Here is a 15197-nt window from a genome sequence, read left to right on the forward strand (position 1 = left end):
GTCGGAGGGGGCGCCGAGATGTGAGCCAGCCAAGGGTAAGCGCAACTTTGCTCTCAGAAACATGGGTCAGTAGGACCCATGGCAACGGGTCAACCGTTGCCAGTGGTGCATACGTCGGTAGTAGTGGGACATAAGGTAGGGGTGTCCCTGAATATGCTAGTGGTGCACCTGAAGAAGCCGACGATGGGAGATGGACCGACGATGCACCCGAATATGCCCAATGTGCACCCAAGGAAGTCAACGATAATGGAGTATATGTCGGTGGAGGAGGTTGAGAGTATGTCAAAGTCGGTGGAGTGGCTTCCTCGAGGAGAATGGACGGATTGTTTCCTCCATTCTCAATCGTAGTCGAGTAGGGTATCGATGTGGTGCCGCCAGTAGTTAGTACCTACATTCCACAAGCGTATAAGTGCAATCGCGAGAAATCCCGTCAAAATAAACATGCAAAACGATAAGAGATGGAATGTATGAGATATATGAATTTTCGAAAACTAACATTGTTATTCACTGTCAGCACCCAATTTTGGTCCATCAGCTCCAGAGGGGCGAAATCGTCATTTTACCACTCGTGAGGGAAGTATTTCTAATTAATTACTTGAGTATTCACGACTTTTTGAAAATGATACTTTCCTAATTTAACACCAATTTTATAATTTTTTCAAAAAAATAATACTATTTAGGACGTTTTCGAATTTCGCGTATATCGACGTCAATTTTCAAAATTCGGGACAAAATTCAAGATTGAAAATAATTTTATCGCATAATATCGATCATCGAATTTTTCTGAGCGTGATGGCGGTCTCAAATTATTTTTCCGACGTCCAATTAAGAAGACGGAATTTTCAATTTGTACACGCGTCAATTTCGAAATTCAAAAAAAAAAAAAGTCAAAAGTCAGAGCCGGTCAGAAGTCAGACGACTTCTGACCGTTGCCCGACTTCTCATTATTCTTTACCCTGTTCTTCTTCTTGCTTTTTCTTCTTTCCTTTCTTTCCTCTTTCTTTTCTTTTTTTTCTTCTTTCTTTTCCTTTTCTCCTTCTGCTCCCGGACAGTGACGAACCCGAGCCCGTGACCGCGTGGCGTCCGAGCCCGTGACCGCGTGGCGTCAGAGGCCTACCACATGCCAATTCCTCTGTACACGCCAACGTTTTCCTCTGCACACGCTAACTTCGACTCACACGGCAACGACCGAACCGGCTCGGCCCCTCCTCGAAAACCCGTAGCTCGGCTCTCGTTTTAAAAAAAAAAACCCGCAGCTCGATTGCGACTGACTCTCTCTCTCTCTCTCTCTTGATTTTTCGGAACAAAACCCGCGGCTCGGGACTTGGAAGAAAAAAGGAAAAAAATCCGGGAGCTCGCCGATCCTCTCGAAAAAAAGAAATCCTCAGCTCTAGTCTTGAACGGAGAAACTCGAAGGAAAAAAACTCTCAGCTCACACGCCCTCGAAAACCCGGAGCTCGAACCCGGACCGAGACCCTCAGCTCGGACGGCCATTTCTCGCCCGCAGTTTGCCTCCACAGACCAGGCCCGCAGCTCGATTTTTCTTCGGGTCCTCTCGGCTCCCTCACTCTCGACCCGCAACTCGCCCCCAGCTCACCTCTCACTCCCTGCCCGACGCCTCGCCAAGACCGCCCAGCCGCGCTCAGCGACATCCTTGGGTCGGGTGCAACCGCACAGCCACCCGAACCGCGACCCTTCTTTCGGTTTTCTTCTCGGCACTAACCAGGTCGGTTCATCTTTCTTTTCGGGTCGCACAGGTAACGCTCGTGGAGGGCCAGAATAGACGACGTCGGCCCAACCCGTGCCCAACGGTCCAGGCTTGTCCAGCGGCAGCCCATTCGGCCCAACCCAGCCGGCGTCCATCGGCCCAACCTTAGTCCAAATTCCAGCGGCCCATTCGGCCCAGTCTGAATTCCAGCGGCCCAGTCCAGCTCAGCCGGCCCAGTTCGGCCCGTCACAACCCGGCCCAACTCGTCCAGCAGTTTTATTTTTTTATTTTTTTTATTTACAGAATCACCCCTCAACTTTCCGAACTAGGTAAATTCCCGACTTAGTGGCATGCTTAGGGCTCCATTCCTGAATGTTTATGTTTGCTTGGATGATTATGATGTGAAATGAGCGTTATTGGGTCGTGTGGGTGACCGTTTTGTTACATTCTTGCACTTGTTTGTTATGCGGATCGAGCTCGATCCTTTAGGATACGATCCATAGGGGGGTCCAACGCCCCAACCGTAGATCACGGGGTCTAACCCCCTAACACTGACGCATCTTAATTTCAATTTCAGTCTTTTTCAAACCACACGGTGAGCACGAGTGGAATAATAACCGAACGCGATTCGACCGGGATTCAGTTGTTGTAATTTGTATTTTATCTATTTGAGAGGACAATGTAATGATTTATGTTGTACATTTATTCATGTAAGAATCCCGGTCGAAGAGTGGACGGTCGGAGTGCTCCTTCGAATTTACGGTGTCAAAACGCGTAAGATGAGCGGAACTTAATTAAACGGTAATTAAATTAAAATGGCAAGCCTAGACAAGCTAGAGTACCGATAGGGCGTGCGAGACATAGGCTCGCATGTAACAGAACCCCCGAATTCGGAATCTCGGGTTTCGCAGATGATATGCCTTAGCAATTAGGTGTACCCCGTACCCCTAGACCCGGGTAACTTGCCGGCCCTCGACCTTCGGGTCGTAAATGGCAAGTGGCGACTCCTTCTCACGTGCGTCCGTCGCGCGTTCCAGGGAAGGTGGACACTCCCAAGCCACGTTGCATAGACGCGCGCGTGCGTGCCACGACGAGACGAAATTCGGGTGTGCACATTCACGTTGACTTGAAAAGTTTAAAATTCAATGCAAGTTTTTGAAAAATAAAATCCTAAGTCGGTCTTCCACTGCGCTCGAGGCGTGAGCGAGCCCTACCTTGAAAAGCATAGGTTATAGGCGAGAGCCTCATAGAGATATTTACCCTAGGGTGAGTGTGGACCTTCACGGGTCCTCTTTCTAGACCTCTCCAAGGTGGTGTTCGCTTGAGCCAACTCTTTGAAGCTCGGCGCGGGTCTGAGCAATCTCCTTCTGAAGCTAACGCTGATTGGTAGGCTCTTCATCCTTCTCGATGATCTCTCGACGAAGACGATCTCTCTCGACTCTAATACTAGTGAGCTCGACCAGAGTGGTTATGCCCGAGGAGGAAAGTGTCCTAGAAGAAGTGCCAACCTCATCCTGTGGAGGCTCGGTGAGATCCTCGTGCCCCCTACAACAGAAGCGGAGGACGTATTCCTCTGTAGCTCAAAAGTCTTGATCATCTTGAGTCAAATGCTTAAGGAAGTAAGGATGCTTAACAATTACGGTTTGCCACGCAGCTAAGAGTTGTTCAATGGCACACTGACGATCTGCGAACGGCTTGTCCTCTCACCATGTGTACTCGAACCTAGTCCGCGCCATGTCCTCAGGTACTATTTGTAAGCCACCGATTTGCCTCATCACTTGCATTGGAAAATAAGTGGGACTTCGTCAGACACCTAAGAGCCATGAGGCCGGGGGGGGGGGGGGGGGGGGCGCATTCATGCGACACTACACTTAAAGCCCTTAGGTGGCGCAAAAGATTTTCATCCATTCAGAGACTTTGCATTCTTCTACCCGCATGAGAGATAGTAACCACGAAATAATCGACTCCGAGCGGTTTAAAAACATGGCTGGACGCACAAGGCCTAAGGGGTTTGCACGGCTTTAGAGACAGATTTGCAAAACAATTGGTGACCTTCTCAACCTTTGGTCAGACATCCTCGTGTTGCGATCGATGGATTGTATGGTCTCAGCCACGAGGGCTGCCTCGTATGCGCAACCTCCAACCACTTCAAGGACGACGCTAGCAAAGGCTACGTCAATGAGATCGGCCGTGCAAGGGAATAAGAGAGTCCAAAAAATTAGAAAAAAAAAATGCATGGCATAAATTCTTCTGGAGAAAATTCCCTTGGACCTTGTGCGCTCGTCACTCAATAAAATGGAGGAGTTTCACGGTGACTACCTTGGTGCTACTGGAATATGCAAATTTGGCATATAGCTGAGATATGTGCACATCGAGTAGGCGTGAGACCAAGGTGGGCCAGGTGATCTGAAAATTGGGTTTCACAATGCCGTAGGTGATCGAGGTTCAGTCGATGAGGGTTCGATACTCCTCTATAGTCGGTATGAGGTAGATGCCTTGAATGTTGAAAACGGCATGGGCCGAATCCCATCATGTAACAGTAGCCCCCAAAAAGTTCCAGTCTACTTGGCAAGTGGCCAATAGAGCTGTCTCCGATGAAGGCGGTGATGTAGTCGTGGTCGACTTGATGCCGAGTCATCTAGAGCAAGCGATCTCGTCTAGTGGAAGTGTGACATATACATTTCTTGAAATAGAAAATACTCAAAAGTCCATAGGCCGATTCAATGGACAATAAATGGACGTGAGGAAACTGAGAGTGCGCTGGTGATGAAGATGAAGTGGAAGAGATGAGAAGGACGGAAGGAAAAGCTATTGGAATGGTGATGAAGATAGATGAAGCGAACGCAGGTCTGCCTGTCGAAGGCAGCCCAAGAGAGGAGCGAGAAGGAAATGGTATCTGCTCTTTGTTGACAAAGAGAAAGGGAAAGAATACTAGTCCAGAGGACACGGAGAGGGAGTTGATGTCCTCTCTTTGGACCGAGAGAGAAACAGGTTGTGTAGGAGATGAAAGGTGGCATGTTGGTGATGGGTTGCCGCTGCTGTCCTCTTTTCTTGACCAAGAGAGAGAGAGAGAGCGGAGGAGGTGAAGATGCTATTGTGTTGTCTACTCAGACCCGAGAAAAGGAAAAAAAAAAGATCGAAGAAAGAAGACAAAGAAGGTTGGCATGGTGATGACTGCGTGAGGGTCATCCAGAAGCAGAGTGTGAAGGAGCTTTCCCATTTTTTAATCCTTATCTAACCTTTTCTTTTGTTTTTTCCTTTTCTTCTTTAAAAACACATAATGTACGTACATGTATTCACTCGGATGAAATTCGATTTCTCAAGATCTGTCAGCATATTCGGAATGAGTATTGGAAATTCGAAGAATAATCGACTCTATGAGAACTCTAATGTGCATTGACGGAGATCGAATCTCAATAAAAATCGATATTGAGTCTCCGACACGTGTCAATCGTAATGGCTCAATTATTTTCGCAATTCAATCTTTGCAACCAGATATTCGAAAAATCATCCAGGATCACTGCTGTGTTCAGAAAAATTCACGGATCGACAATATACAGAAAAGATTTTTTTTGGTCCCAAATTTGAAAAATCGAAATCGATGCACATAAAATACGAAATTCTTGTCTTTTCAATCGAATATCTGAAAAATCATTCGAGACCTTAGTTGTGTTTAGAAAAATTTGAGGATCGATATTATGCGGAAAAATATTTTTCAGTCCCGAGTATCATCTCGAATTTTAAAAAATCGATATCGACGCAAGTAAAGCCAGAAAACGTATAGTAGAGCATTTTTTCTCTCTTTTTTTCTTCTTTTGCCCTTTTTTTCTTCTTTGTTTTTCCTGAAAAATCAAAATTAGAGTTAAAATTAAAGAAATGCATTTATCTCAAAAGTAGTGAATGCATCCAGTAATAATCAGAGGTGACTTCCTCAATAAATTGGGATTATAGTGGGTCCTCATTGCCGGTCTTGGAGCGCTGGTGGACCAAAATAGGATGCTGACACCACCCCAGCGAACGGCGTTGAGACACCCTAATCGTCCACATCAAGAGTGAGCGTCCCCTACGACAATCGCCAAGACAATCTGGTCACTGACCTCCTAGGGGCAAAACTTTATATTTTTCTCTTTCATATACGTTAGGGGAAATCATTTAAAGTTCGCAATAGAGAAGAGACACGCGATTCGACTTCCAAATGTACAAGACAACTTCCAAGACCTGGTTCTCCCAAAACGAGGCCGGGGCAAGTGCACTCCAAGTCTTCACGAGACGAAATCACATCACTCGAAGACGAAAAGCCGACGAAATTTAAGCAAATTTATGGGCCACAAATAGATCCTCCACTTCAAGAAAAGCAGGGGGGAAATTTCGCCAATCAAGAAAAGGTAATGCCAAGGGCCACTAAACCCCTTAGCAGTCCCAATTCAAAATCAAGAAACGCGAACGAAAAAGGGACAGCACATGAATCCTTGATGGAGACAAAAGATGAACAACAACGACTGGGAAGTCGAACTCGGTAAACTCTTCACCCTTGCAAATTCGAGATACAAAAGAATTGAACCTACTAGGCCAAAAACCCCACGGGACGACTTAGGCAAAAGTTAGGGTAAAAAAGATGCGCGACCGAAAATCCCGAGGTAGACGATCGCGACAAAAGGAAATCTTATCCCGAGGTAGACGGTCGTGTGGACTAGGGATCCCCGTGGAAAGTGGCTAAGTTGTCAACTCCAGCACGATCCTCGACCAATTCTCCTACTTGCTTAACTGTCCGAAGTGGATTCATCTCCAAATATCGTATGCAACCGGGCAAGCCATCCAAGTAACTCCTGAACAGCCTACAAGACAGCAGGATGAAAAAGAATGGAGGTACATTGCCATAGGCATAAACCCGTGTATCATTTTAGTCTAGGGCAACGTGCTTCCCGAGCTCTCACCTTCGCCTCAGTCCAATTTACAACTCGAAACGGGTCATAGCCACCCTTCAATCGGCAACCACAGAGCCAACATCTCAGATATTCATCTCCGAGAGTCATAACACTTTAGAAATGACTAGATCGCGGATTATAAACGAAGCCGCCCTACGGTACCCTGTCAAGAAGGGTTCAAAGCTGACGGGTGCGTCGAACAACTAATAGAGGTACTACTCGAAATACCTGCATTTGGCCAACAGGAGCCCTATGAAGGCCTCGGGACGCGACCCTTGATAAAAAAAAATGGAGCTCTAATGCATGCATTCTTTGAACCAAAGCTCTCCATTGGTCACCCCGATGACCCAAGGACAAAGGTTCCCGCATCTCAACAACGCCATTTTCACAACCTCCATGAGCTTATACGTTATTAGTAACTCACCAATGACTTATTAATGACATCAGGACCCCAAGTACCTTAAGTCTCAAGAACTACGATGGGATCTGATTCCTGAGCCCAAGGAATACTTAGGCACTCATCGACAGAGCTCGAGGCTCTCATCACAAAACGCCGGCTTCTAGCACATCAATACCACCCCAGCAGCAACGTCGGCCTTCGACAAATTAACACTGCCTCTACGGCGACCTCGAGCTCCATCACGTCCCTCATCACAAGACACCGGCTTTCGATACATCAATACCATCCCAATGGTAATGCCGGCCTGCCTCCGGTACATCCCCTCATCACAAGATGCCAGCTTCCAGCACATCACTACAGCCCCAACGGCAAAGTCGGCCTCCAACAAATCACAACCCCTCCCCCCCAGCAGTAAGGCTGGCTTCTAGAGAGGCACCATCGCCCCAGCGGTAATGCCGGCTTCCAGTAAATCGGCACCCTCGAGGCAACGTCTCCCCCGTGCGCCTAGCCGTCCTGCCGCCCATATGACTAACGGTGAGTCGTGCTTACCCCCGTTAACGAACCAACCGCGACTCTCTCTCTCGGGTTACAGTCCCAAGAGCTGGCCGACCCAAAGCATTACCCCCTGCAACCACATTAAAAGGCAACTGGGGCATCTCTGCCACGCACGATAATGATTTGTCTCTAGCAGACACAATAATGGCCCCAGCAACCATCATCCCGGGGGGCCCACTCCCAATATAGCCAAGCTCACTTCCTCCCGCGCTTTGTGCGACTCTCAATTAGCTTCTACGCCTTGCGCGGTTCCTAATCACCCTCCGTGCCTTGCGCTATTCCCAATCACCTTTCGCGCCTTGCGCAAACCCCAACACTTTTTACGTCTTGCGCGACTCCCCAACACATCCGCGCTTCTGACACATCCGAGCCAGGCCCTAACATTCACTTTTCTCTCTGCGCTACCTACGCACCCAAGATCATCCCGGCTCTAATTTCTTATTTCCGCTTCTCGCGCATCCGGGCCATGCCCTAACAATTACTTTTCTGTCGGTGTTTCCTGCACATCCGGTATCATCTCGGCTTTGATTTGCCATATGTGCTTCCTGCGCATCCGGGCCATGCCCCAACATTTACTTTTCTACCCGCGCATCCTAGCCGTGCCCCAACATTTACTTTTATGTCCGCACTTCCTACGCACTTGAGATCATCTCGGCTTCAATTTTTTGTCCGGGCTTCCTGCGCATTCCCTTCAAACAAACGATTACTTTTCTGTCTACGCTTCCTGCGCACCATGGATCCTTCTGGCTTTAGTTTTCTGTTCGCGCTTCTTGTGCATTCCTTCCAAACAAACATTTAGTTTTCTCTCTACGCTTATTCCGCACCCGGGATCATCCCAGCATTAATTTCCTATCTAAGACTTGCGCATCCAGGCCTTGTCCGACACTTATCTCCATGCCCTACACGACAATCACGCTCTGCGCATCGAGCCATGCCTGAACCCCTACTTTCCTTTCACGCCCTGCGCATCGAGCCCTCCCCCAACCTTTACTTTCTTGTCGCGCTTTCGGCGCATCCGAGCCGAGTCCTGTCATTTACTTTCTGATTTTGACACTCATTTACTACTTTCGAGTTGCGACACTCATTTAATGCTTTCGAGTTGCGACACCCATATACTGCTTTCGAGTTTCAACACTCATTTATTACTTTCGGGTTTTGACTCGTATTTACTATTTTCAGGTCTTAACACCCATTTACTGCTTTCCCACATGTGGCCCCTGTCAGCACCTAATTTCGGTCCATCGACTCCAGGGGCAAAATCGTCATTTCCTAATCTGTCACCTTTTCTTTAAATATATATATATATATATATTATTTTTAATTAAATTAAATTATGTATGTATAAAAAAACAAAAAAACAAAAAAAAAAAGATTCGGGCAGGGCCGGGCAGGCCGGGCAGCGTTGACCGGCTGCCCGTGACCGCCGGCATTTAAAAAAAAAAAAAGAGAGAGAGATTCGGGCAGTTCGGGCAGGCCGAGCAGCGCTCGCCGGCTGCCCGCGATCCCCGCAGGCCCAGAACGCCCAAATCGCGGGTATCCGCGATTTTCCCTGAAGATCGGCCGAAATCCTAACGAAAAGGGGAAGGAATCGAAATTAATTAAAGGGAACGGCAATTCGGTGAGGGAGGAACAAGACCCATTGAGAGAAATCGGAGAATTTGCTCCCGTTTTAAGGAATTTGGAAATCGATTAAATTCGGAACCGTCGCCGGAAAACCAAGATAACTCCCCCGATTCCGACTGATTAAGCGCCGGTGAGGTCCTGATCGACCACGGCGAAGCATCTGCGGCGCCTAGAGCTATCTCCCGCGCCCATTCCGGCCGTGGTCGCGGCGTCCAGGGGCGAGAACCGCCGCCCCCAGCCTCGTCGCCGCCGCTGCCCCCTATCCCGGCCGCCCTTCGGCTAACGGGCCTCGGCCAAGTTCGTTTTTTTTCGCAGGCCCAGCCCAAGCCCAGCCAGGCCCAACTTCCCCAGTCCGGCCCAGCGTTCTTTCGGGCGGTTTCTCCTTCAGGCGGTCCGGTCCGATCCGATCCTGCCCGATTCATCCGGCGATTTTTTTTTATTTTTACAGAGAAGCCCCTCAACTTTTTGAACTAGGTAAATTCTCGACTTAGTGGCATGATTAGGGCTCCTTTCCTGAATATTATTGCTTGCTTGATGGATATAATGTGAAATGAGTATTCTTGGGTCGCGTGGGTGATCGGATTTGTCCCGAACTCGATTTTACGAACTTTCTATTTTGTCACATTTCAGTCCAGATGACGTATTTTATTTTTTTAAGATCTGCCCGAATTTCAAAATTATTTTCAATCAAGCCCCGGTCATTTTATTATTTTCCAATCAGTCCTTGGATTTTTCAGAATTTTTCCAAGATACCCAAAGAACTTTTCAAATTGTTTCAGTTTAGTCCCGGGACCATTTTTCACCCTTTTCAGATCTGCCCCGAATTTCAAAAATTCTTTTCAATAAAGTCCCAGTCATTTTACTATTTTCCAATCAGCCCTGGAATTCCCAGAATTTTTCAAGAATCCCTAGGAACTTTTCGAGTTGTTTCAGTTTAGTCCTAGGGCCATTTTTTTTGTTTTCAGATCAGTCCCGATTTTCAATTTCATTTCAAATAAGTCCTAGGACATTTTCAATAAATTTTTTACACAGTCCCCATTTTTTAGAATTTTCATATCAGTCCCCAATTTTTTTAGAATTTTCAAATCAGTCCCCAATTTTTTCAGAATTTTCAAATCAATCCCTGCTCTTTTAAAATCGTTCAATTCAGTCCCCTAGACATTTTCTAAAAGTATCCGGCCCTTTTCTACTTGGATCACCCACTGACAATGTATGTGCCCCATTTAAATATTTCATTTTTGTAATTATGTGACCATGTCGGAAATTAGAGTTTATCGGGTGGTCAACTAATGGCTATCTCGACGGCTCGAAATCTGTAGACTAAAGCATTCGGCAAGTTTTTAATTAACCTAAAATTCTACATACGGGATAATCGGGACGTTAAATTTGGCTAAATTAAATCACTTGATTTCTTTAAATTGATTAATAATTTGTAGTCACGTCGACAGTTCAAAAACTGTTAGTCATGCCCTTTTCAAAATTCACAATTTCAAAAGCACCGAGATACGTACAACGTAATCTTGATTTTCATGCACACACATATTTACCGATTCAAGGGCATGATTACCGGTTCTTGTCCTGCCGTGATCCTAGCATAGGTTTGTGCATAGAATTGGTCAAAACATGGGAAAACAAATTAATCACAAACTCGGCTTATATCAAACATGGGCAATAGTCAATTAGAGGGTTAGGTTTTTTGGGTTTTAGGTGAAAATATTTTTAATCTGTAAAAGCCATATTGTCACGATATAGAATAATCTAAAAACAACCCACACATTCGAGACTTGACTATGGACATCACGTCTGTCAGGTCCGTTAAAATAATGCCGAATGCTACATATCATATCCATCATTCCTGTTATTTGTTTTAAGGTAGGATTTGTATGCCAAGATACCCCAGTTAATAATCAGTTAATTTACGTAAATTCGGCGATAATAAGAAACCCCATTGATTGTTTATTTGAGCTTGCTTGTTACATCTTTTGCACTTGATTGTTATGCGGATCGAGCCTGATCCCTTAGGACTCGATTCACACTGGGTCCAACGCCCATAACCGTCGATCACGGGATCCAATACCCCCATACACCAAGTGCGCATTTAATTTAATTTTCAGTCTTTTCCAAAACTATACGGTGAGCATGAGTGAAATCATGGCCGAATGCGAACCGACCGGGATTTAGTCATTGTAGCTTGTCTTTTATTTATTTGAGAGAACAATGTAAGGTTTTATATTATACATATATTCATGTAAAATCCCAGTCGGAGAGTGGACGGTCAGAGTGTTTCTTCGAATTTACGATGTCAAAACGCATAAGATGAGCGAAACTTAATTAAGCGGTAATTAAATTAAAATGGCAAGCTTAGACAAGTTAGAGTACCGAAAGGGCGTGTGGGATATAGAGGCCCACACGTAATAGAATCCCCGAATTCGGAATTTTCGGTTCCGTACAGACCATTGCCTTAACATTTTAGGTGTACCCCGTACCCTTAGACCTGGGTAACTTGCCGACCCTCGACCTTCGGGTCGTAAAATGGCAAGTGGCGACTCCTTCTCACGTGCGTCCGTCGCGCGTCCCCGGGAAGGTGGACACTCCCAAGCCGCGTTGCATAGGCGCGCGTATGCGTGCCCCGACGAGACGAAATTCGGGTGCGCACAGCCCCCATAAGCCTCAGCTAATCATGAGACAATTACCGCTTTCGAGTCTTCACACCCATTTATTGCTTTCCTTTCCTTATGAACCCATCATAAGTCACTACTTTCCTGTCGCGCACTGCACATTGGGCCCTGCCCGACCCTTTACTTTCCTATCGTGCCTTACACATCGTGCCCTGCCCGAACCTTTACTTTTTTGTTGCGCCCAGCCTGAAACTTTACTTTCTTGTCGCGCTCTGCGCATCAAACCTTGCCCCAATATTTACTTTCCTATTGCGCCCAACGCATTGGGCTGTGCCCGAACCTTTGCTTTCATGTAGAGCCCCGCACATCGTGCTCTGTCAAACCTTATTTTACTGTCGTGCTTTGCGCACTAGGATCTTGCCCAACATTTACCTTCCAACCTGCGAACTACGCATTTTTTCGTGCCCTGCACATCCCTTACTTTCCTTTTTGTGCCTCGCACATTTTCAATTCCCACTTTATATTTCTTTTACTTTCCTGTCTACGCCTCGCACATTTTTAATTCCCGCTTTGCGTTCCTCCTAATCTTCATGTCTGCTCCCTACACTATTTCAATTTGTGTAATGTGCTTCGATTCTAGTTTGCGCCATGCGCCCTAAAGCACATGACACAACTTGAAATCGTGTCGGGCGTAGACGAGAAGAAACACTCCAAGCCACGGGAAGAGATGGGCAGCCCATGAGGGCGCAACTTTCATATGCACAACCCTATCTTTTAGACTAAAGCGTTTCGATCATTCTATCACAAATAGGGCGCTTAGGAGAGTGGATTATAGACGCGAGCGAGAAAACTCGTGATAGGTTGTCTAGTCCTTCATAGGACATGAGCAAGACCTTACCACCCCCGTGGTGTTTCGCATCCCCACTTTCCTAAGTTTATGCTTATATTGGGTTAAAACACGAAAGCAGATTAATCTTGAACTCGGCGTAATCAAACACGGGAAAACAGGTGGGACAAGGCCCTAAGTTTTAAGATTCTGGCAAAACACATCTCTGTCATAAGTAATTCATTTTTTAGTGTCACAAAACAGATCAGCTTAAAACAAACTCATGCGCATAGGGTTTGATGACAGATATCATGTCTATCGAGTCATTTCTAGCGAAAACTAAATGCTACATACCCTTCGGGGTAGCCCATGGCCGATTTTCACCATGTGTTCCCATTTTCTTTTAGTCTATTTAGGATAGAAACATGTCTGTTAAGTAACCCTGGATTAATAAAATGATAATCACGTAAATCCGGCGATTCATTCCCACATTGTTTGGTTTATCTGCTTTCAATTATTTCTTATTTGCTTTTGTCAATGTTCTTACGCTTCGAGCTCGAATCATTACGTCTAGCGCCCCAACTATCGATTACGGGGTCCAATGCCCCCACACACCTAGTGCGCGCGACCCAAGCGTGGTAAAGGTTCTAGTTTCGAGTCACCGTTTCAACCCGAGTAGTATCCAAACGGAGGATGACTTGGGTTGGGACATGCGAAACGAGGTTAGACAATTACCCAAGAGCTCGACCGATCTCGTGACCATCTCGAGGACAATTCAGTCCTCCTGGGACCCGCTGGTTCAGTCGGACTCTACCCTCGGCTCTCACGAGCCCACTTCGCATTAATTTCAATTTCGGTCTTCCAAACTCACGGTGAACGTGAGTAGAATATTGGCTGAACGCAAACCGATTGGGATCCGTTTGATGTAATTTATATTTATTTGAGAGTACAGTGCGAGAAATTTATTTGTACATTTATTCATGTAATGATCCCGTTCGGCGAGCGAACAGTCCGAGTGTTGAACCAGTTGAGTCGGTTTACGCCCCCTAGGGATGAGTAAGCTTTACGTTTCTTGGTTTCAACCCACACGAAGAACCGGTCATCATGGTCCTGCGAACTAAGACACGATGATTGCAGGCTAAACCCTCGACACAAGGGTCTACCCCTCCCTCGGGCTCTAAGTTCGAATCGGTCGTTTTTCAATGAATTTACGATGCCAAACCAAACGAAACGAGTGAAACCTAACTCATGCAGTAAACAAACCAAAAATAGCAAACCCTAGACAAACTAGAGTATCGACATGGCGTGCAGGATATAGGCATGCACGTAACAGAACCCCCAAACTTGGAACTTCTAGTTCCGCAAGACCATATGCCTTAGCAAACTAGGTGTATTCCTTACCCCTAGACCCATACAACTTACCGGCCCTCGACCTCCAGGTCGTAAACAGATAGTGGCGACTCATTTTCACGCATCTTCGTTCGCATTCCCCCTGGAAAATGGATACTCCCAAGCCGTATGATCATGCGTACGCATATAAGCCTCGATGAAACGAAATTCGGGTTCACACACTTGTCACGATTTTCCTTTCCTTCTTCGATCTAGTATCGGCTCCTCTACTCTAGGTCAGGGTAGCAGTCCTCCATGCCGGTTATTCTCCAATTCGGTCGTGTGTCACGGTCTTCCGTCTCGTGATTGCTCACTGCTTCAGCTAGGAGAAGACGGTGCTCCAACAGATTTGCTCACGGGTCTAGCAGGTCATCCTTCCATCAACCTCCGATCACCACGAAGACACCTCTAGAAGCACTGCTTAAAAGTGGGAACGATGCTTCATCAACATCATTGTTAGCAGTCTCAGCCCCCAATCTCGATCTCGGTCATCCCAGCACCTAGTCATCGGTGAAGCTCTTCACCACACGCACAACTGGTCGACAATAGAGCTGAGGGTCGCTCCAACATCTCCACACTCAGATTTGTGGTAGTGATGGTGTTTTGAGGATGTCCTGGAGGTCGCAACGACCATCCTCTTCCACCTCTTCGTTTCCAATGGTGCGTCGAGGAGTTTCGATGGAACAAATTCTTATTCCCATACGGAACTGTAATGGAGAATGGCGAATACCTTCAACTCTTCAGAGGTTAGCGAAAGTAGTGGCAAAGGCTTCGTCACCCCATAACCAACGCAAGTCTGCATCCAATCCTGCCATTTACTGGGATTGACCAACCGACCCAACTGGACCTACCCAACCCGGACTGACTCGATCGACCAGTCTGATCCGACCCATCCTACCATCGACTATCCGCCCCTTGATCAGCAGTAGAGTCAACATCTAGTGTTGTCCTCCGTCTACCAACCTCCATACCGGTCCAATCGATCTCCCCTCTTGGATAGCGATTGCTATTCTACGGACTTTCGCCTACTCCCTTGCGGGCAGTATCCCCGCCCTCCACTACAAGGATCATACTCCTGGCCCTATTGATTCAATAGGCCACCTACAAAATTCGACCTTTTGTGGTTATGCTTTCTTTTTTTGTTGGTTTTTTA

Source organism: Punica granatum, chromosome 5 (assembly GCF_007655135.1).
Source record: "Punica granatum isolate Tunisia-2019 chromosome 5, ASM765513v2, whole genome shotgun sequence".
Taxonomy (NCBI): domain Eukaryota; kingdom Viridiplantae; phylum Streptophyta; class Magnoliopsida; order Myrtales; family Lythraceae; genus Punica; species Punica granatum.